The 23,058-nt window shown below is 41.0% G+C and overlaps 1 protein-coding gene across 4 annotated transcripts in view; it reads left to right on the forward strand.

The window, feature by feature from the left end:
- Window positions 1-17,375: 17,375 nt before the first annotated feature.
- The window catches only part of Dmtf1 (cyclin D binding myb-like transcription factor 1), a 41,026-nt gene continuing 35,343 nt past the window's right edge, over window positions 17,376-23,058 (forward strand). For 3 of the 4 annotated variants that reach the window (XM_017592381.3, XM_063285395.1, XM_039106913.1), the window contains exon 1: window positions 17,376-18,072. The gene's annotated coding sequence lies outside the window, so the exon portion shown is untranslated. The remainder of the gene's footprint in view (window positions 18,073-23,058) is intronic. The other variant, NM_053693.1, reaches the window with a different exon arrangement.

The raw sequence follows: 23,058 nt of genomic DNA on the forward strand, positions 1-23,058 counted from the left end.
AGAGGCATAGACAATCATGCCTGGCTTTTGACCTAAGTGCCAAGGATCCAAACACAAGTCCTTATACAGAGCAATTGCTTTTACCCACTACACCAAACCCTAAAATCTCAAACTGTTCTAGTGAATGAAGTCTATTCATGGAAAATGACGGCACTGGGAGCAGGATCTGTGGTTGATCTCCAAGTCTATGTTCTGCTTTCTTCAACAAACACCAATTAAAAGTCCAAGCTTCTTAGTATCTTAAAAAATGAAAACTCTAGGGCTGGGGATTTAGCTCAGTGGTAGAGCGCTTACCTAGGAAGCGCAAGGCCCTGGGTTCGGTCCCCAGCTCCGAAAAAATGAACCAAAAAAAAAAAAATGAAAACTCTAAAAATATTGTCCACTGATGATTTTTCAAGTTTTCCCATGGAACAGTGAAGGCTTCCTTTAGGCTCTTTTTTTTTAATTGGATATTTTATTTATTTACACTTCAAATGTTATCCCATTTCCCGGTTTCCCCTCTGCAAACCTCCTATCCCATCCCCCCTTACCCTGCTTCTATGGGGGTGCTCACCCACCCACTCACTCCTGCTTCTCCACCCTAGCATTCCTCTACACTGGGACATCAAGCCTTAATAGGATCAAGGGCCTCCTTTCCCATTGATGCCAGATAAGACCCCTTCAGCCCCTTCAGCTCTTCCCCTAACTCCTCCATTGGGGTCCCTGTTGATCAGTCCCATGATTAACTTCGAGCACCCGCATCTGTAATGGTCAGGATCTGGCAGAGGCTCTCAGGAAACACCTATATCAGGCTCCTGTCAGCAAGCACTTTTTGGCATCAGCAATAGTGTCTGGGTTTGACGTCTGCATGTGGGATGAATCCCCCAGGCGGGGCAGCCTCTGGATGGCCCTTCCTTCAGTCTCTGCTCCACTCTTTGTCCCTGTATGTCCCCTAGACAGGAGCAATTCTGGGTTAAAATTTTGGAGATGGATGGGTGCCCTCATCCCTCAATTGGGGGCTAAGCCTAACCTCTGGATATGGTCTCAACAGTTCTCCCTCCGCTTTGTGGAGTATTTCAGCTAATGTCATCCCCATGGTGTCCTGGGAGCTTTCCTGGCATCTGGGACTTTCTAGTTACTACCCACAATTCCCCATCCCCCATTGCTACACACCTCTGTTCAATTTCCTGACCCTCTGTAATCTCCTCCATCTCCTCCCATACCTGATTCTGCCCCTCTTTTTCCCCTCCTTCTCTCTTCTTCCCAAGTCCTTTCCACCCTCTACTTCCCTTGATTATTTTGTTCCCCCATGTAATAGGATTGAAACATCCACTCTTGGGGCTTCCTTCCTCTTCAGTTTCCATGTGGCCTGTGAATTGTATTGTTGAGTATTCCAAGCTATTTTTTGCCTAATATCCAGTCATCAGTGAGTGCATATCATGTGTGTTCTTATGTGACTGTGTTACCTCACTCAGGATGATACTTTCTAGATTTACCCATTTGCCTAAGAATTTCATAAATTAATTGTTTTTAATAGCTGAGTAGCACTCCGTTGTGTAGATGTACCGAATTTTCTGTATCCATTCCTCTGTTGAAGGACATCTGGGTTCTTTCCAGCTTCTGGCTGTTATAAATAAGGCTGCTATGAACATAGTGGAGCATATGTTCTTGCTATATGTTGGAGCATCTTTTGGGTGTATATACAGGAGTGGTATAATTGGGTCCTCAGGTAGAATTATGTCCAATTTTCTGAGGAACTGCCAGACCAATTTCCAGAGTGGTTGTACCAGCTTGCAATCCCACCAACAACAGAGGAATGTTCCTCTTTCTCCGCATCCTCGCCAGCATCTGCTGTCACCTGAGTTTTTTATCTTAGTCTTCTGTGTTGCTCTTTGAATGTTATTGCCATAAAAAATAGACCTGTGCACTAGAGTGATATCATGGAAGTGAACTGAACCACACTTTCAACCTCTCCATCATACAGTGAATAGACCTGTGCACTAGAGTGACATCATAGGAATGAACTGAAGCACACTGTCAACCTCTCCAGTAGACAGAGAATAAACCTATGCACTAGAGTGACATCATTGGAGTGAACTAAAACACATTGTCAACCTCTCCGTCAGACAGTGAATAGACCTGTGCACAAGAGTGACATCATGGGAGTGAACTGAAGCACACTGTCAACCTCTCCAGTAGACAGAGAATAGACCTGTGCACTAGAGTGACATCATGGGAGTGAACTGAAGCACACTGTCAACCTCTCCAGTAGACAGAGAATATGGCCATCCAATCCCAGTTGATCTTCCAGGTGACTCATACTACTGATTTGGGATACCAAATGTTGGGTGTTTTGTTATACAATAAAGCATCAACTCTGATCTTCCTATTACTTTATCCACCAATTTTAGTCTGTGTTATCCACAATTTCTTAATCTTCTACCCAAACAGAATGTATTTTTATTCCTTTTGGAAATATTTTAATATTCACACATTCATGTGTTTTGATCAAATACACCCCTCTTTAATTCTGCCTCTATCTCCCCATTTCCCCCTTCATCTTCTCCCTCCCTTTTCTAATACTGAAGAGTTGATTCAGTATATGTACATCGATATGCAACCATCAGCTGGAGCATGGGTAGCTTCTCAGCATCTGCCTCACTGAAGAAAACTGACTCCCTCCCCAAACATTAAACAGCGGCTTTGTAGTTTTCTGTACATTATAGAGAGAAGGGTAGAACTTCAAGGTACCATTCTCCATTTCTCTTTTGAAACACTTTGCCCTTCCTAGATGCTCACTCACAACATTCCTTTCTTATATACCAATTTCCTTAAAGAAATTATCGCTCATCTTCCCTGCTTATAAAAGTAACATATAAATATAAAAAGGAGGGAAAAGTTTGGTTTCCTTGATTTCCTCCTAGAATAAAAATCCTATTTTTAAGGGGCATGTTGACGTTAAGAGAAATTATCTGAAGGTCATTACCTTGATTGGTCTATAAACTCAGTCATAGACACTCAAAACATGAAAATCTAAAAACAGTATGAAATTTACTTCCGTCTCGCATAACAGGCAAAATATCATCCAAAGATGGTTTGAGGACTCCAGAAATGTAGTCATTTTTTTTTCCTATTCCTGGTGCCATTATCTATAAAGTACAAGATTTTCTTTATAGCCACATCCACATTACAGCCAAAAATAAAAATAAAATAAAATAAAAAGAAGGAAAGGTGAATTAAAAGGGCAAGCACATTCCTTCAGGAGGAAATCATGTGCTCTTCAGCTTTGCCTGGATCACATTAGTCAGACAATTACACTTGGATTCACAGGGGACTGCAGAATATATTCAGTATCTGGCACTTACATATTCTCTTACTGGGGAAGGAAGTAAAATAGAATGAGAACGAATGGAGTCATTATTCCATACAGAATGCTAGTCTGCTCAAATGCTATGGACAGACTAGGCAAGAAGATGAGATAGCTCCGCTACTGAGAGAGAGCAGAATCATCAAGAAAGAAGCAAGACAAAAGGTAGGAGGCGACTTCTCCTTTGAAGAGTTTGATTCTCATGAATTTGTTCTAAATTCTTTCAATGAGTAGCTGCATAGCGAAAATAAAAAAGACTCGGCTTTTCAAGAGAGCATATGCCTTAGTGCAAGAATTAGAGGGAGAGACAGCTATGGTCCCATTAAATCTTGAAACCTATCAGAAAAATAGGGAAGTCACTAAGTGACTCTGGACTTTGGAATTATGTATTAAGAAAATATCACATTGATTTTATGAGGTCAAAGATGTGAGACACTGGCTGGCACTAAGTATCATCCAAACCCAACAGCACTGAAAGCAGTACTAAGAACAAATAAAACTTACAATTTCTTTTAACAACAACAGCATAGCATTCCAATGATACCCTTTCTACATTTTTGTTTCTTAAATTTTTCATGCACTGTATTTTGTTCATATTCCTTCTTCTCCCCCATGTCCTCCTAGATCTTCCTCCCCACCTCTCTGCCTTCTTAATCTCATGTTCTCTGCCTCCTGTTCTCAAAAAAGCCAATAAAACAAAAGCCAAAAGGAGAGCGAAAACGCCGAAGAATAACAAAGAGCCTACAAAATATCATGGAGTCTATTTTGTTCTGGTTCACTACTCTTGAGTGCATGGCCTGTCCTAGAGTGTGACTGAGATGCCCAGTGCCATTCTATTGAAGAAAACTCATGAATTCCTCACTCCCAGTAGTTAAGAAAGAAGTCTAATTAAAGGGGGAGTGAACACAAAGTCACAGTTATACTTCTTACAGCAGCCATAAAGTCAGCAATTTAAGAGCACTTTGGTTAGGATTAACATAGAATTAGTTTTAGTCACCGAAAAGTAGATCTTGGCTGAAATGTAGACTTAATGCGGCCAGATTTTAAGAATACTTCCAAAATTTTACTACTGTATTTTGTGTTCTGGTCATGATTAATCAATGGGGAAAACAAAATGAATTGGTCAGTTTCTACTCTTTCCAAAAGATCCTGAAGAAACTATAGTTTATCCTTTGAGTGAAAATTATACAACAGATGGAAAACTATGCATATCTGACAGACTGAGATATGCCTGATTACAAAATAATTCATTGCCTAATGGGCCTCGGTACCCTTGGAAACTCTCAAGGAGAAAGCTTAGCTAGACTCAAAGAAATGTAAACCAAGCTTCATTAAGACACCCTGAGACAGAAGAATGACCTTTTTAGTTGACTGGGCAAGACCATCTCCTTAGATGCTTGTTTTGACAAGTCGGTACACTCTTTCTTAAGTACACTGTAAAAGAGGAACTGAGACTGTCTCATCAGCCAAGAATAACATCCTGTCCTGTTTGGGCCATTAATGACTCTTTAGTCATATTCCTAGATAGGTAAGTTCTGTCTACTAATTATTAGCATATAGTTGTGAGGTCACTTCTGTGAGTGCTTGAATTTTTAGTGACATAACAAAGGAATAACTAGTATGTTCCAGGTATTTGGTTCCTGCCTGCACTATAGCTTGCATGGGCTTGTGTAAACTATATTTAAAAATATGTTGAAAATATATGTAATAATGTTAAGCATCAAACATAAGTTTTTCCAAACTCCTATTGGGGGGGGGGCTGGATTCAATATCACTGAATCATGCCTAATACCATTCTGATCTAGTCTCTGTACCCCTCAAAAGGACTCAGGTAATTGCCCTTTGGGAATTCAGAGGCATCTGTATAGTCTAGGATATTCTGCATATTGTTTCTCTTCTAAAAACACCAGTAATTCCCAGGTACATATTCCTTTCAACCTCTACTTCTATGATACAATGCTGAAGACAGGAATTCCAAGACTGAATATAATTCCAGTGCAAAAAAAAAAAATACTGCATATCTGAGTTAGCAGATATGCCATTTACCCTGATATAACTATTGCATCTGTTTCCTGAGAAGCTGTGCCAGAACCTGCCAAATACAGAGGTGGATGCTTGCAGCTAACCATCAGACTGGGCATGGGAACCCCAGTGGAAGAGTTAGAGAAAGGACTGAAGGAGCTGAAGGGGTTTGCAACTCCATAGGATGAACAACAATATCAACCAACCAGACCCCCCCCCCAGAGCTCCCAGGGACTAAATCCCCAACTAAAGAGTACACATGGAGGGACCCATGGCTCCAGGAGCCTATGTTGCCAAGGATGGCATTGTCTGTCATCAATAGGAAGGGAAGCCCTTGGTCCTGTGAAGGCTTGGAAAAGAGTGTTGAGGTGGGAGTGGGAATATCTTCACAGAAGCAGGGGGAGGGTAGATACAAAAGGGGGAAAAGGGGATAACATTTGAAATGTAAATACATAAAATATCCAATAAAAAGAATTTGGCAAAAAAATAACTATTGCATCATCTGCAATAAACTCCATAGATATTTATAATTATTTTATATCTATTTCATGCAACTATTTACAGTTCCACATATGACTAAGAGCAATGGTTCTTGTCTTTCTGTGGCTTTTTATTTCCCTTAACATAATGATTCCCAGCTCCATTTATGTTGTCACAAGGGGCAAGATTTTAATTTTTATGTTGAGCAGTATTTTTCCCACATTATCTCTCTCCCCTTATTGCTCCATGGATACCTGACTAGTTTCTGATTTTTAGCTATCATGTACAGCAGTACAATAAATATGAGGGTCAATGTTACTTTGACATGCTGACTACCCTCCCTTTGTTTGTATACCTGCAATAGGACTGCTTGATCTGTTCTGTTCTCCATGACATGTAATCTAACTTATATTCCTATCAACAGTGTGCAAGGGTAAGAAATATAATTCTGAAATTCCCTAATTTTATCAAAATGTTCTCATGGTAAAAAGACGGGTAGGGATGCATCATTTCAGTTGTACCCGTTTGCAGCAGTCAGTCATTAGAGAGTACTTTATTTACTACTACTACCACTTCAAACAACATACTATTATGTATAGGGCATTATTGAATTATTAGATGTGTTTCCTTCAGTTGATTAGCAATGGTAGGGGCAATGGGTTTCTTCTCAGAAAAGTCAAGAAAGTTTAGTCAAGATCAACATTCTCCTTAATAGAGAATGACAGCACTGCATAGAGTTCTTTGGCAACAGTAACGAAAGAAAGAGTGAAGCATCATGTGAAAAACGGCTACGTTAAAAACAAACCACCACCAAGAAAACCCATAGCCTATCTAGTCACAGTAAAATAAAAGGATTTCACCTTATGTCAGGCAGTGCCTATGATAGCCTTCCATCTTTCTATACCAGGTTGAGCCAATACAAAGAGCTAAGTTCTACAAACCTTCATTTGAAATATAAATAGATATAGGGAAAATTTAGCAATTTTTCTTACTGCTGAAATCACCTATGTCCTTACCCAGGCTTGCTAAAACAGATATAGTACTGATACAATGACTAATTACAAAATATGATTACATATATATTATCCTCATGTCTCGACAGATGGCCCATTGAAATCCCACATTTCTAATCCTGTTGGTATAATTTCATTTGATTAACTGTATATTATTTGTCTGCACTACCTACTTAAGATGCAGTGTGACAAAATATTATGCTTTTAAGTTTAATAGATGGCTATATTTAGTACAACAGAGATATTCATAAATTATTACAGAAGTATTAAAAAAACAGGTTGAGATTTGGGGAGATGCCTTAGTTGGTAAAGTGCTTGCCATAGTATAAACTTCTAAATTTTACTGTCACTATCCATGTAAAATCAAAACAAAAAATCAGGGAGCTAAGGCAGGGCACCTATAGTAGGTACCTATGAGTGTGAAAGAAGCAGAAAGAGGAGACATTTTGGGCTCACTGATAGACAAGTCAGTCTAAACAAATTAGAGAGCTCTGTGTTCAATGAGGGAGCCTGGCTAAAAAGAAAGTTGAGAATAATTACGGAACACACTTAACCTCCGGCCCTCACATGCACCCACCTGTGCCACACTTCACCCCTGCACCTGTGACACATGCACACATGCACACATGCATACTTGCACACACACACACACACACACACACACACACACACACGCATATACACGTCAGCAGCAGCAGCACCATCATCATCAGACACAACAGTTCTCTTGTCCCATGATTGCTGCTTCGTAAAAACAAATGATCTCTAATACCTCAGAGCACAGACACCACTGACAATGCATTTATTAAACAAGAACAATGGACAGAAGCCATCTTTCCTAATATTTGCAGTTTGGCTTAACATGGTGATAGTAAGTAATTTGATTCACATATTGTAATCATTCTTCATTTGTCCCGTGCGACCTCGCCAGCAAGAAAACACGCGGGGACATACGAATCCTTGCTGCAGCTAAAATGTTTATTGAATCTTAAGGAGAGGCCCTGCGCGCCGGAATGGTGTGGCTTATATACACCCTAGCGCGGCGCATCCACACCTGATTAGTTGCTTACCCATGATCTCATTAGGCACGCCCCGGAGTGGGCAAAGACCTGGCACGAAGGCACTCTTGCACATGCGCACACAGTTAACTTACTGAAAGGAAGTCGGCTGGCGCGGCGGAGGCCAGCGCCATCTTATAATGGCGAAAGCTATCCTGGCCTTCCACGTGGGGCGCAGTGGAAGCCAGCGCCATCTTGTGGTGGCGAATGTTATTGCGGCCCTCTACACTCATTGAGTTAATTAGAAAAATGTTTATATGCAGTTACTAGTGATGTAGTAAACTGGCATCTTAACCACAAGATATTGCTTGGTGAGAGCTAGATATGTCACGGTAGAGGAGTGGTTCTGAAGCTTTGTTTAATCGAGAATCTGCGAACACTGACAGTGAAGGTCCTTGTCCCTAACTGGTTCTTGGTCAATTGATAAAGATGCCAGTGGTTAATAGGTGGGCAGAAGAAAGAGGAGAAGAATCTAGATACTCAGTTGGGAGAGAGACAGAACAGACTCAGAGTTGCAGGAGAGATCTTCCAAAATGTCGGAGGAAAGGGAAAGTGGCCCATGGGCTTCATAGAAGATAAGTTGGCAACTAAGCTGAGGGCAGATTTAGAGGTGTTGAGCTAGGGATAAAGGTAAGGGCATGCTAGAGAGCCCAGCCACAGAGCAAATAAGGCAGGTTAAAAAGAAGCTTGTGGGTGTGTGGGGGGGGGGGTGTGTGCGCGCGCGCGCACACATGCGCGCATGCGTGTTTCACCTGCGGCTCTGTGATAGCTCCTAGACAGGTGCACACCTGTGTGCAGGCAGGAACACAAAGGAGAACAGTCAAAAACTACCTACAAGATGTCATAATGTGAGCTGTCCCCTAAAAAATAGATTCCATGAAGGCAGAAATTTCATCTAGCTTGAGTTACAACCATATTCTCTGTTCTAACACAATGCTGAGCACAAAGTAGCTTCTCAGGAGTATCTGCTGACTAGAATGTGTGAGCTCCTGGAGGTGGTGAAGGCATCCATTTTCTTTCTCTTCTGCTGTACCGTGACAAAACCTCTGCGTATACTGACTGAAAAAGAAATGAGCATCGATCTACAATACATCTCTGCCTTATTTGGATTCAGAGCACAGTCCCTACTCTTGGGGTTTCATTATTGAGTTTGGGCCTGAGTTCTTCTCTGTGATCTTCTACACATATCACTAACAATTCAAGCCTCCATATTTCCATCTACTGATAATGCTACTACTCTGAAAAGTTCTCACTGAACAATAGAGACACCTGCTGGTTAAATGATATGCTTTAAAATGTTGCATCTAAATCAACAAGAATTGAGCAGCAGATGTGGCATAGTGTTAACATTGTCCCTCCTCTTGAGGAATAGTAAGTGACAGCATTTAATTTCTTCTTAATGTGGTGATGCTCTGAGAAAAGACTGTGTTCTCCTGCAGACAGACACTACTGCCAAAAAAAAAAAAAGTTTAGCTCCTAATTCTTTTGGTTAAAGACAATTTTTTATATCATGAACAATTAAGTATCCAATAAGTTGAAATATTGTGCCATATGCTGGCAAAGTAAAGCTCTTACATGATAGAGGGGGGCAACATATCGTCTTGGCTCTGTCAGGGCATGTACGCAGCTCTACTCTTAGATGGGAATATTGTTCTTTAAAAAGAAGGAAATTCTGCAACATCTAACAACAAGGATAAACTGTGCACATATGGTACAAAATGAAGTAAGTCTGTCACAGAAACAAATACATTATTGCACTTAAATGAAGTATTTAAAATAGTCAAATTTGTAGAATCAAAGAGCAATGTGGTAGTCACGAGGGATGGCGAGGAGGAGCGAGGAGGAGGAAATTGGAATTATTTATTAATGGGCATAATATCTTAACAGATGACTAAGCTCCAGAAACATTCTGTACGAGATTGTACACACATATTGTGTGTGTGTGTGTGTGTGTGTGCGTGTATAAGAGAGAGAGAGAGAGAGTGTGTGTGTGTTAGTGCTTCATACATTAACACTAGCAAGATGGTTGATCCTATGTTACATTCTTTCCGAAAGGAAATAAACTTTTAAAGTCAGTTAATATCTGAACAGGACTTGGTCTATCACGTACGTGAGTTGTGCCCTTGTTATTTTGTGTTTTATAGGAAAGTAACTTTCTATAAATATGTTTTTATTGCACTGGTATGGACAAACACCTTTCATCTCCCAGCCCTTTCTATGATATCTGTGCTCATTTTTCTTGGCTCTGCTTACTTTCTCGGCAAAGCCTGCTGTTCCCTGTGTAAAGTTCACTTTCATAGCATCCCTGCTTTGATCCTCACTGGATAGAAGTGTATAAAACTGAGACCTCCATCCCCCTGACAACTACTGAAATTTTCCAGTTGTTGAACAACTGAAACACATTTCATCAATTTTCTTTCCCAATGACCCAATCAGTCTCAGCATCATCTGCAAAAGAAAAGGAACTGAAAAGGATATATAGAGAAGTGTTTTTTCAGATTAAAGGATTAAATAGAGTGTAGAAATGAGACAGAGACAAAAAAGGACTTGGAGAAAAGGGGTTTGGGGCTGGAATTTGCTTATGGCTCAGAGGAAAGCCTTTCAGAAGAATAAGAATAGGGCTGAGCCAGAGTGAGGTGGGGATCGAATAGAGCAAATCGCTCATTACTCTGCTAGCATCAGGATCCCCATCAGCTCTCCCAACGTTTGGAAATGTCATCAATGTATTAATAGGATTCATATACTGTATGGAAAGAAAAAAATTACATAGTATTTTTCTTTTACTTTGAAAAATGTCTTTTGTCTGTAGCATACCATCTACTTCCAAGTTTGAATACGTAGTAAAGATTATGAAAAAGAATTCACACCTTAGTAGTCCAAATACTTTTATGTTAATGAATTAACTTTTCAAAAGAGAAAATTAATTTGTATGGTGACATGGGCCTGTAATACTAGAAGTCAGGAGACTGAGACAAGAGGATTATGAGTTCAAGGACTCAAAATAAGGTGGGTGGGAGTAGGGGGTGGGGATGAAAAGAAAAGGAAATATCGAGGGAGGAACTTTCCCCAACATTGAATCTATGATAATGTTCACGAGTCTTATACAACACATGAAACAGTAAATCACATATAGCAAATGCCATCAATGTGCTATGAATGTTTTTATGCCATAATTTCTGCTAGAGAAGCTGATATCTCTCATCTTTAGTTTTCTATAAAACATTTAAATTCCAGTTACTTAAATTCAAGTATATTTAAAATCTAACTGCACACTGATTAAGAATAGTAGTAGTTAAGTGTAACTGCAGACAGGTATTCTGGAATTCAAATCACAGTATAAAAAAAATCCTTATCATAATTATTGAAGTTAAAAATCTAGAGGTATTACTTTAACAATATATTTACATCTTAAATATCAATATTATGACTTCATGTTTTGTTATGCTTCCTTAGTCAAAACTCCCAATCCAAGGCAGTTGATAAAAACTAGATTTGTCTTCCAAATATCAGTTGATGCTGAGTCCTGCACGATCATGGAAAGGACAGCGTGATGTGGTTTCCCAACCCTGGAAAAGAGCCAAGAGGATGTGGGCCTCTATGAGTATTGATGATTGCAGGGCATGAGGCTTGTTTGTATAAAAATATATAGATATGTTAGTTTATGGTTCTCTTTTGAGAAATAGTCTCCCTGCTGAGGTTATTGGGAAATATTCTCCTTGACATGATTATCAGGGAATATCCTCTCTACCAAGGTTAATGGCTCCATAATGATCAGAGACAGTATAAGTCTGGGAGGTGAAGGTATGTCTATGTTCCTAGCGAAAATGGTAAACACTGTGACCTTCAGAACAGTTCTTCAGGCTGTGGGAATGAACGCTGAAAACATGAGTTCAAAAATACATAATTTCTCAATTGTGCAAAATATAAGGATGCAATATGAATCATATGAAGGGCTTCATGAACTTAAAAGAACAGAGGCAGCTACACTATGAGCTGAAGGGCCCTAGAGGCTTTCATCAGCCTTACACCCACCGCCTCAGGTCAAGGCTAGGCCAAGTTCCATTCTCCACCCATAGTTCTCCGGAGGAGCAGGGACATTTTTTTTTTTTTTTTTATTAACTTGAGTATTTCTTATATACATTTCGAGTGTTATTCCCTTTCCCGGTATCCGGGCAAACATCCCCCTCCCCCCTCCCCTTCCTTATGGGTGTTCCCCTCCCGACCCTCCCCCCATTGCCGCCCTCCCCCCACCAGTCTAGTTCACTGGGGGTTCAGTCTTAGCAGGACCCAGGGCTTCCCCTTCCACTGGTGCTCTTACTAGGATATTCATTGCTACCTATGAGGTCAGAGTCCAGGGTCAGTCCATGTATAGTCTTTAGGTAGTGGCTTAGTCTCTGGAAGCTCTGGTTGCTTGGCATTGTTGTACATATGGGGTCCGAGCCCCTTCAAGATCTTCCAGTTCTTTCTCTGATTCCTTCAACGGGGGTCCTATTCTCAGTTCAGTGGTTTGCTGCTGGCATTCGCCTCTGTATTTGCTGTATTCTGGCTGTGTCTCTCAGGAGCAATCTACATCCGGCTCCTGTCGGTCTGCACTTCTTTGCTTCATCCATCTTGTCTAATTGGGTGGCTGTATATGTATGGGCCACATGTGGGGCAGGCTCTGAATGGGTGGACATTGAACTGCCTGAGGATCCAGCTATACCTCTCTTGGGCATATACCCAAAAGATGCCCCAACATATAAAAAAGACACGTGCTCCACTATGTTCATTGCAGCCTTATTTATAATAGCCAGAAGCTGGAAAGAACCCAGATGCCCTTCAACAGACGAATGGATACAGAAAATGTGGGACATTCTTGAAAAACCACAGAATGTACTGACTGATAGTCACCTGACCCTCTGGTCCCAGATAGAGTTCGAAGGCATGCCACATGCTTGCTAGCCAATAGATTCAAAGCCAATAAGTTTAAACTCTTACCTTGCTGATGTAACCTGTACCACTAAAAAGCATGAAAACTGCTTGTTAGAGCCATTCGGGATCACCTTTTAGTTACTCGCCAGGAGGGGCTGATTGAAGGTTAACCTCAACAGGCCAGAAAAGAAACCTCTTGCATTTGCATCGAACTCCGTTCTTGTGTCTCACTTGTGGGGGGCTCTCAGTAGTTATGACTCACTTTGAGTTTTACAGAGCCAGCTTGACAGAAAGATAAAAAGTCAGGCAGATACAAAGGCAGGCAGATTCCTGGGGCAGAGTGAATTTAGGTGGTCTGGATGGTAATCTCAGGATGGGATCCTCCCCAGCTAAATTTATTGTCTGGGCTTACAAAAGCAGGCAGATTTCTGAATTCGTTAGCAATGCTTTAAAAATATGCTTGCTGTCTTTATTTTATTTTATTTTTTCGATCGGGGGGCTGGGATCACCGAATGTTGATTTGTAGGAGAGTTAAAAGGGAACAAGGAGTATGACTGAATTGATATGTAAATAAAAGGCTGGGCCTTGGCCTTTGAGAGCTGGATGAGCTCTCTGGAGATTTTCAGAGAAAGCTGTCTCAAACTGCAATCTTTCCTTGCCTTTCTGTTTTCCAGGCAGAAATAAATTTTCTTGCCTATTTTATCTGAAAGTAAAGAATAAGATGCCTATAGGAAGGATCCCAGTTCAAGGCCCATAAAATAATGCCATACAAAGAAACAAAAAGAACCAAACCTACAAGCCTTGCTACATTTTCATGTTCAGAATCTTAGGGTCTGATCACACCATTTTTCACAATCATTCATTTGCATTTGGCATCCATAAACCTAAGGTAGGGTTCTGGATTGCTTCTAGATATCTGAAGATGGCATGGAAGCTCTGCACCCTTTCCTCCATATTTCTCCCTACATATCTTGTCTGTCAGCAGAGTGCAAGATTACCTAAGATTCCATGGATAAGAATGAGCTTGAAGGGGCTGGGGATTTAGCTCAGTGGTAGAGCACTTGCCTAGCAAGCGCAAGGCCCTGGGTTCGGTCCCCAGCTCCAAAAAAAAAAAAAGAAAAAAGAAAAAGAAAAAAAGAATGAGCTTGAAGTCTGCAATTTAAATGTGACTACTACTTTGGCTTAGTGAACAGACTTATACATATACATATATGAATGGTCTGAAGTGTGTGTGTGTGTATAAATCATATATAATAAATCAATAAATATTAAGTGTTAAATAAATATACTATATAATATATATTAGTGTGTTCCTTCACTAAGCCAAAATAGTAATATATGTATATACATTTACATTCATGTATATATACATATACCTATATCTATATCTTTACTAAGCCAAAGTAGTAGTATACATATACAAAAAATATATGCATATTTTTGAAACTGTTGCTAGGAACCACTTTCTCATAAACATATCAATTATTCTTTAGGTGTAATTATTATTTCATGAGAATTGCTAGTTCGGTCTTTTTTGTTTGTTTGTTTGTTTGTTTCTCTAGTTTAGGGCTTGCTTAGTTTCTACTTTTAATGTCGGGCTCCCTAAATAAGGTATGCTATCTACATTATTCTACAAAGTAAATTTTATCTCCAGAATCACAGTAAATGAAGCTTGGAGATATAACATCATTAAACAATAGAGGTAGTATTTACTCTTAAGTCTGACTCAGTAACCACCATGATACAAAAATGATTTATATACTCATAAAGGTTGAAAATGAAAGAATTCTAGTAAGACACAGAGTGCCACAGGTTGGTAATAAAAATATCAATATAATAACATATTGCTTCAAATTGAATTCTGAAAGCGTCCCCAGACATCAACTTCCTAATTAACTAAATCTGAAAACTGGTTATATTTTGTTTTCGTCATGAAGTGACTCTTGCCAAAGTGTATTTTTGAACTAGATCAGGGTGCATAAAAAAAAAAAAAAAAAAAAAAAACAGGCTCTAGGGCTGAGGTTACAATTCTGACTCTACCATTTGCTTGTGTGACCTGGACACTTTCTACGACTTCACTTTGGTCCCTGGGTAAGATATGATTCACTTGTAGTACCTTCGATGAAGTATTTGTCATCTCTAAGGATTACATGAGTTAATACATATGGATGGCGCACGGGAACACAGAGATGTTGACTTACATTATTCAAATTCAGGGTTATTTAGCCCTTTCTTACCATTTTTTTTTTTAACACAGACTTTTTTTTTTTAACATTCAGAACAAAATTAAGCAGGAAGTTCAGGAAACTCCTACGTGGCTTCAAACATACACAATCAAGAGTGAACATTTGTTAAAATGACCTATAGGATGAACCTATACTGACATACCATTAACTCAGAAAATACAGTTTATGCTAGAATTCATTCTGAGTAGTGTATCTACCAGACCTGTGGGTTTTGCTGCAACTGTAAAAGCATGCTCCTCTTTCAGCACCACATAGAGCTATAGGAACCCCCGCACTCTATTCATTTTCCCCACCCCTGGCAGCACTAATTTTACTGTCTCCATAGTGATGCCCTTTACAGAGTATCATTGTGGTAGACCGAATGAGAAGAATGGCCTCTGTAGGCTAACATACTTGAATGCCTGGTCTCTAGCTGGTGAAATTCTTTGGGAAGGATTAGGTGTGGTCTTGTTGGAAATGTCTGCCATGTCACTGAGTGCAGACTTTGAGCTTTCGAAAGCCCACAAATACCCAAATGGCTCCGTGCTTTCAATGTGCAGTTAAGAATGTAGGCTCTCAACTACTGCTCTAGCCCCATTCCTACCTGCCTGCTGTAATGATCCCCTCCATAATGATTATAGACTCATCATTTAAAATTGTAAGCAATCCCCCAACTAAAACTTTCTTTTGTAAACTGCCTTTGCCAGGGTTGTCTCTTCACAGTAATAGAAAAGTAATCAGAATGGCATGGTCTTAGCATGCAGAGCCTTTTGGATGGTTTTCTTTACTTAGTGACATATATTTTGATTTTTCACTACTTAAGCGCCAAGTAAAATCCTGTTGTATGGATGTGCCTGTTTCTTTATCCATTCACCTGCTGAAATAAATCCCAGTTGATTGCAAGTTTTGGCAAATGTGAATAAAGCCACTGTAAAAGACATGGGAGTCCAAACTGCACCGACCATCAACTCCTATGAACTGTGCCAGACTGAGTATGCCTGATGCATCTAATTTCACTCCACTGGACAAACACTGGTTTTCTCTTTCCCAAGATCTATCATCTGCAAACGGCTTCCTGATTAGGAATGAGACTCTGTGTATCACTAATAGTAAAGGAAAGCAAAGTATAATATATCTTGATTTTATAAAAAAAAGTTAAATGCAGTTGAATCATAAAAGGAACACCAATCGGAACCCCACTGCTCAGCACCTTAGATCTTAGAACTACTTTTTTGTTTGGTTTGGTTGAGATGTGTTCTATGCAGACAACACTGCCTAAAACTCCAGAATCTTCATTCTGCCTCAGTCTCTTCTGTGTTGAAATTACAGTGTAAGCCACTGTACCCAGCATGGGGCTCTTTAAATTAAGCAAAAAGCAGCTTTTTTTTTTTATGTTTTCACCATAGAGTCTGCAGAGTTTATGGCAGAAAACCACAACTGACCAGTGTGCAGTTATAGACTATAGAGTGCCTATCCCTGAAAGAATAAAAAATGCAGCTAAGAAGTCAGAAGTTTAAAAAAGCCCTAAATACCTCAAATTCCAGACCCTGCCCTCTACCTGTACTAGCTGACCATAAAGTTAGATTAAAATCTTAGAGAATAATTTTGAGAAGCAGGAACCTTCTCCCAGGAACTGATGGACCATAAAGTAAACAATCTTGAGAAACAGGAAGCTCCTCCTTGTGATTTTTCACTGGTATTCTCGACATTTTCCAATGATGCCCTCCCTACCCGCTGGGGTTGAGGTTTCTTCCTTTAAATTCCCCTTGTCTTAGTTACTGGGGGTCGAACTCCACTGCCCCTGCGTGGGATATGAGTCTCGACCCCAGTGCACTGGTTCCTGTCAATAAACCTCATGTTTATTACAGCAAGGACGGTCTCAGGTGAGTTCTTGGGGGGTCGCATCATCCCGAGACTTGAGTGAGGGTCTCCCCGCCCCGGGGGTCTTTCATCCCAAAGTGGGACATAGGACATTTATGACACAATCCTTACACCAAAGGTAAGGAAATGTCACTGAAGATGGGGGCAGCAAAAAACAAACAACAACAAAAAAAACCTGAAAGAGGTGGGGAATGGGGAGACTTCTGTGAAACACCCACCACGCAGCAGCTGTGGTATCCTGCACACCACCACTCCAGTCAACACTGCAGCATGGATGGGATGCTGAGGAAGAATCAATTTCCTTCCTGAAGAGACCAGATTGTTTTCTTATGTCCAAGTGCGCAGCCCTACACCCAAGAACATCTGGCTTACATGTGTAGCCAGGGAAACACACACACAGACACACAGACACACAGGAACCAGGACATGAATTTGAGTGGGGATTGGGGATGTCAGGGAGAACACGGGAAGAATTGGGAGTGGATATAGTCAAAATGCATTTATTCATATAAACTCTTAAGGAATCTGATTCTTAAAAGATTGGCATGGGGGCAGGGTCCAGAAAACAGAGATGCAATCGGTGTAGACACCAGCATTGAACTTTAAATCCATGAAGAACTGTAGTCTCCTAAAAGCGAGGTCACACTCACGGAGGACACCTTTCACAATAATTATACCACAGGACCAGAAACCAAGGAGCAGAGAGAGACACCCTGCTTTCTTCTGTACTCTTAAGGCCTCTTCTTCCCTTCGGATCCTCCGGAAACTAAACGGTGCAGACACCTGCTAAGGAAAAGACTCTCCTCTATATCATCCGCATCAGCTAGGCAGGGACTATACGACCGTATTGCTTGCTGAGAATGGCGGTCGACTCCGCAGCAACCCATCAGCTTGTCGACGCAGACGGAAGTGACGTTCAAGGTGGCGCGCAGGTCCGCCCCACGGGAGAGGCGGGCCGGAGAGGGGGGGTACTGAGAGGGCGGGGGCGGGGCGCGGCCGTGGCTCCGTTTCCGGTGGCTGGTTGCGCTCGCTCACCCCAGCTGCAGCCACTCTCTCCCGTGGCTGCTTCCTCCATCCTGGTATTTTTTGGAGCCTCCATCCTGGTTCTTCCAAAGTGCCCGGACCCAAAACAGGAAGTAAGTGCGATGGAACCTTCAGGTCCGGGCCTCTGTCGCAGCCGCTCCGCCCAGTGCGGCCGAGCCGGCCCCTTCGCAGGCCTTGGCTGCCGCCGGCCGGGTGCTGCGGGCGGGGTCGGAGTCCGGTCTTCGTCTAGCCGCCGCGGCAGGCCCCGCACGCTGCGCCCGCGGTCTCCGTCGCCGGCTCATGCAGGTGCTGGCGGCTGGAACCATCGAGCGATCGCTGGGGCGCAGCGGCGAGCCGGCGGGGGCGGAAAATGGCGGCGGGCTGGAGGAACTAAATGGCGCCGGGACCCCTGGGGGTGGGCCCGAGTCGCGGAGGACGGCGCCAGGGGCCCGCGGGCGTGTGCGTGCTGGACGGCAGAGCTTCCAGCCTAGCTTTGCTGGATTCGCGGTCGACTAAGCCCTCTACGCTGCCTGGGCGTGGGTGCGGTTGGCAGGGTAGTGGGGGCGGGGGTCTCCCCAAGCCCACCCAGTTCTCTTTTGCTTGCTTGGCCTGTATGCCCCTCGCCGGTTGTACGGTCTGGCTGGACTCAGCGAGGGAGTCATGGTTGCTGGCCGGACTTTCTCTTTAAAGACTGCACGGGACGTGGCCTATGGTGCGGGGAGAGTCCTCGCCCAGCCAACTAGTAATTGTCAGGATCGTGCGGAGCAAACCTTAAAGCGTTTCAAAACCCTCTTTGGTACTCTAGCGAGAACTTTTTTTGAGAATCTCCCCTCAGCCTTGAGAGTTTTACTCCGAAAGAAGTGGTCCAGTGCCATCCTGTGCTGTTGAATGATACAGCATATGTTTTTATAAAGACTCGGTGTAGCTAAGGAAAGATTGGTAGCCCGTGAAATGGATATTACATCCCTTTCCCCAGCCTAATGCTCGTGATTGATTTTCTGAGATCTTGTACCCCTTTCTGACAGCTAGACTTCCTATTGGAACATCCTCGAAAGAAAAGAGCATTTCAGTACTGTTTCTGATATTTTATGTCTTAAGCTAGATGTAATGCCATTTGAGACTTTTATTAATTAGACCTATATTTTATTTTGTAAATAACTTTTAGGCTATAAATTAAAGAAAAGGCCTTTGATTATGTTGAAAGGTTTACAGACACCAAAGGCTATTTTCCTTAAAGATTTTTCTGGTACTTCAAATTTCTTTAGGGCAGTCATAAATGTACCTTAATAATTCGAGTAATTTACAATAACATTTAAAACTACAACTATAATAACAAAGTCTTATTGGTTTTACTGGGATAGAATAGTAATAAAAAGTGTATATATTTGGATAAACTTAGACTTAAATTACATTTCAAAAATTGTTACGTTGAGTGTACCAAGTTGGTGAGAGACTAATGCTGTCCTCCACCGCAGTCAAAAAATATAAATAAAACCTCCACAGCAGTAAAAAACACAAATAAGGGTTTGAAGAAAATTGTTACTGTGAAGATGGTATTTATTTTATGCTTCTATCCCATTACTTCACTGTCTTTCTCAGGTGCTTTTGAGTACCACCAAACAAGCTAGCATTTCTTCATTATTTTAGATTATGGTAGACTTAACCCAAACTGTTGCTCAGGGGAATGATCTAGAAACTTACCTGTTCTGTTTTCTTGTCTTCAGCATTTACTCTGAAAGTACTGGGTCTTGCATACTTCTTAAGAATTTAAATGTGTATGTTTAGCAGTTTGGGGAAAACATACAAAATAAACCTTTTTCTCCAAGTATTCAGGTTTTAGTTTTTTGAGGGAGGAAATCAAAGTTTTATTCTTAGGGTTTGAGCTTGAAAATAAGAGTGTATCTGGGAAATGGTTACTAGTGCCCTCTGGTCTGTCTGTCTGCCTGCCTTTTTTTTTTTTTTTTAAGTTGTGTTTGCCTATATCATTCGATGTCCCTAACAAACGGCCTTGTTTTACATTTATTAAATAGGGCAGAAAATATCGTGTGGGAAAGAAATTAAAGGATAAGGTTTTATAGAAACAGTTTTACCCTGGAAGAAGTTACCTTAATGACCCAGAGTAGCAAAACGAAACCATGTTATCAAATTGTGTCCATATTTAGCATTCAATATTTATGGTAAATATGTTTTGTTTGGGATTGCCTTCAACCTATTGGTTGCTTTCAGCAATGATTATCACAATATACACAAATTCTGGGTCACCAGCACAGACAAATACATAAGATTAAAATTATGCATTTAGCTTAGGTTGTAAAAGCTAATTGCGTGGGAAATCCACAGCATTGTAAGGTTGGTTACATTTTTATCATAAAGGCAGATTAAAATTAAACAGGCTGAGCACACAGTGGGATAGCAGACTAAGTACACAGTATTAAATGTTCTCAAGGAATGTTATTAGCGTGACTGCAAGAACTGTTAAAAGTTCAGTCTTTTTAAAGATGGGATATTTCCAGAAACCCTACAGTTTTTGTCTCAGTCTCTTGAGTGCAGTGGTTTTTATTAACGTCTTAATAATAAACAAGCCTCCCAACTAAGAGTGTACAGCCAGACTATCAGCATTAGGTTAGGGAGAGAGCCAAGTGTTTTTGAAAGCATTGAGGAACTGGGTGACTTTCTTTAAATTTGTATTTGTAAGTTGCAAACACACCAAGATTTTAGAAGAGCATAGAGGTTAAGGAGGATTCTGTGGTGACCACCTCAGCCTGGTAGATCAGCATCTACTCTACACAGCTGAGCTCCAGTGTTTGTAGAGACTGTGCTAATGTTCTCTCAAACTTAAGTTCTCATTTTACTAATTGAGTACATTCTCTTTTTGCCATAACTCCACTTGAAAGGATTAGAAATTTGTGTGCTTAAATGATACAGTTTCAACAAAGGTGGTACATAAATCCAGAGCCAAATGTTATCTGGATGGAGTGCAGAGGCATGTGGAGTTTGATGGCTCTTGTATCATTGTACATTTGTCTTGATGGTGCTTTTGCTTTGTGCCAGAATTCTTATAATAAAAATTAATAAAAATCAGTTTGTTTGCTTTGATGCCATAAAGGTAAATTGGTTCAGTTTCAATAAAAGGTAACTATTGTGTCTGCTTTTTTTTCTAGTTTGTGGAAAGATAGATAGCCCACTCCATGATTAAAGTTGTCAAGAACAAGTATGTTGGCAGGTCCTATATAAACTTTTGTCATACCTTTTGAAACATCATTTTTTACTATTTGTACCGTGAGGCCATTCCTTCTAGCACTGGTGTTTAGAGCTAACCCTTCACTCCCCTTACAAAGTGTTTTATGCAAAAGAAATGTGTGTTAGGTTTATTCACTGCATAGTGTGTTACAGTGTTTGGTAAAGAAATGTGATTTTAAAATAAACTAGTGGAAAGAACATGGTGATAATTTGTGATAATCTAAAAATCAGATTGTGTTTTTTTAAAAGTGCTGTTTTGAAAAGATAGAGTATAATAAAACACTTAAGTTCTTATATCATTGTTAGATAGGCAATACAATTTTATTGTCAGGCCACTCATGAAGTTATGTGCCTTATTTAAAATCACCCATATTACCATGTAATTTACTCTGTTCAATTACAGCATCATTGATAATTAAGTCAACACTTAAAGCAGTTGAAGCATTACTTTAAATTTCATTTAATAACATATTGACACTTGATGATATGTAGTATTGGCTTACCATCTTTAAATGAAACCATTATGTTCCTTAGTTCAATATTCTTTACCTTGATTTATAAATCTACTTTTCAAACTTCCTCACACAGTCAGTATACAAAAGGGTTTTAAGGGTCCAGAGCTGTTACTGCTAGCAGGGAATCTTGCTCTGCCTGGATAGAAATCCTGAATAGGCAAAGAATATACTTCCAGCAGCGCTGAATTCTGGAGTATCCACGACTTAGGGTCTGGACTGCCATGCTTCACAGTGGTGAACCCCAAGCACTAGAGGCCTATTGACCAAGTTTTGTATGAACCCAAGATACAGCTCTCCCAGGCCTTCAGGCTAAAGGCTGAATGAGTGCTCCTGATTTAACTGCCAGTGGCCACAGCCCTTGACAGCTTTGGTTTGGGGCAGTCTTGAACAGCAGAGGTAAGCAGTACTGTTAGTCTTCCAGCTTTGTCACAGAAGCAGCTATCCCCATCCTGTTGTCAGGGACTAGTGTTAGCAGTCTCACTGTCCAGAGCGTTTGAGAGCCTTGGCTCTTTGGCAGCTTCCTGGGACTCTTTAAATGCCAGGACTCCCTTTTGGCTCTCACCTCTGTTCCCTGTTAGCTCTGGAACCCTTCAGGTCTCCTTACTACTGCCACTGCCTCAGCCTCTTCCTTCACTTCCACTTGTAATTTACTTTTTTCGTGTGTTACCAACTAAGCCTGTAAGAGAAGATGACACTGGAGACACTGGGTAATGATGCAGGTGATAGTGTAGGAATGTCTCCTAGCTGGCTCACAAATGTGGTAGGCTGTGCCTCATTCACAGCAATCCAAACAAATAAGGACAATGTTTGTGCTTGTTGGGGCAAAGCTCCTTATGTAAATGCTTATACCATCACAGGCCTTTAGCTGGACCACCAGGGGAGATGCTCCCTTCTGGCCTGGGTTGGAACAGCTGTGGGGTCATGAAGAGTTCATCAAAGCTTGTGATGGCAAAAAGTCTGGAGGTTGTACTTCAGCAAGCAGGTTGGTTGATGTAAAGCTTTTTCAAAGCTGTCTGTTTAGAACGTTCAGGACAATTGGTGGTGCCATAATGCACTTAGCTGGCTGCGTGGTTGTCCCTTGCTCACGGCAGTGACAGCAGTAGGGAAGGGTCTAACAGCTGTCTGATTAGACAGTCAGATTTGAAGGAAAACATGAACAGGGGTGCTCACAGTATAGACATCCTTACAATGAATGGTGTTTCACACTGTTTAACTCTTAACCCAGTGCCTGAGGAACAGAGGACAGTCTGATCTGTCTTATAGCCATTCCAAAGCATTGCACATCAAGTGCAGAGGGTTCCCATAGGAAGTAGTAAGTACTTCTGAAGATGTTATTCTGTAGGC

Source organism: Rattus norvegicus, chromosome 4, assembly GCF_036323735.1.
Source record: "Rattus norvegicus strain BN/NHsdMcwi chromosome 4, GRCr8, whole genome shotgun sequence".
Lineage (NCBI taxonomy): Eukaryota > Metazoa > Chordata > Mammalia > Rodentia > Muridae > Rattus > Rattus norvegicus.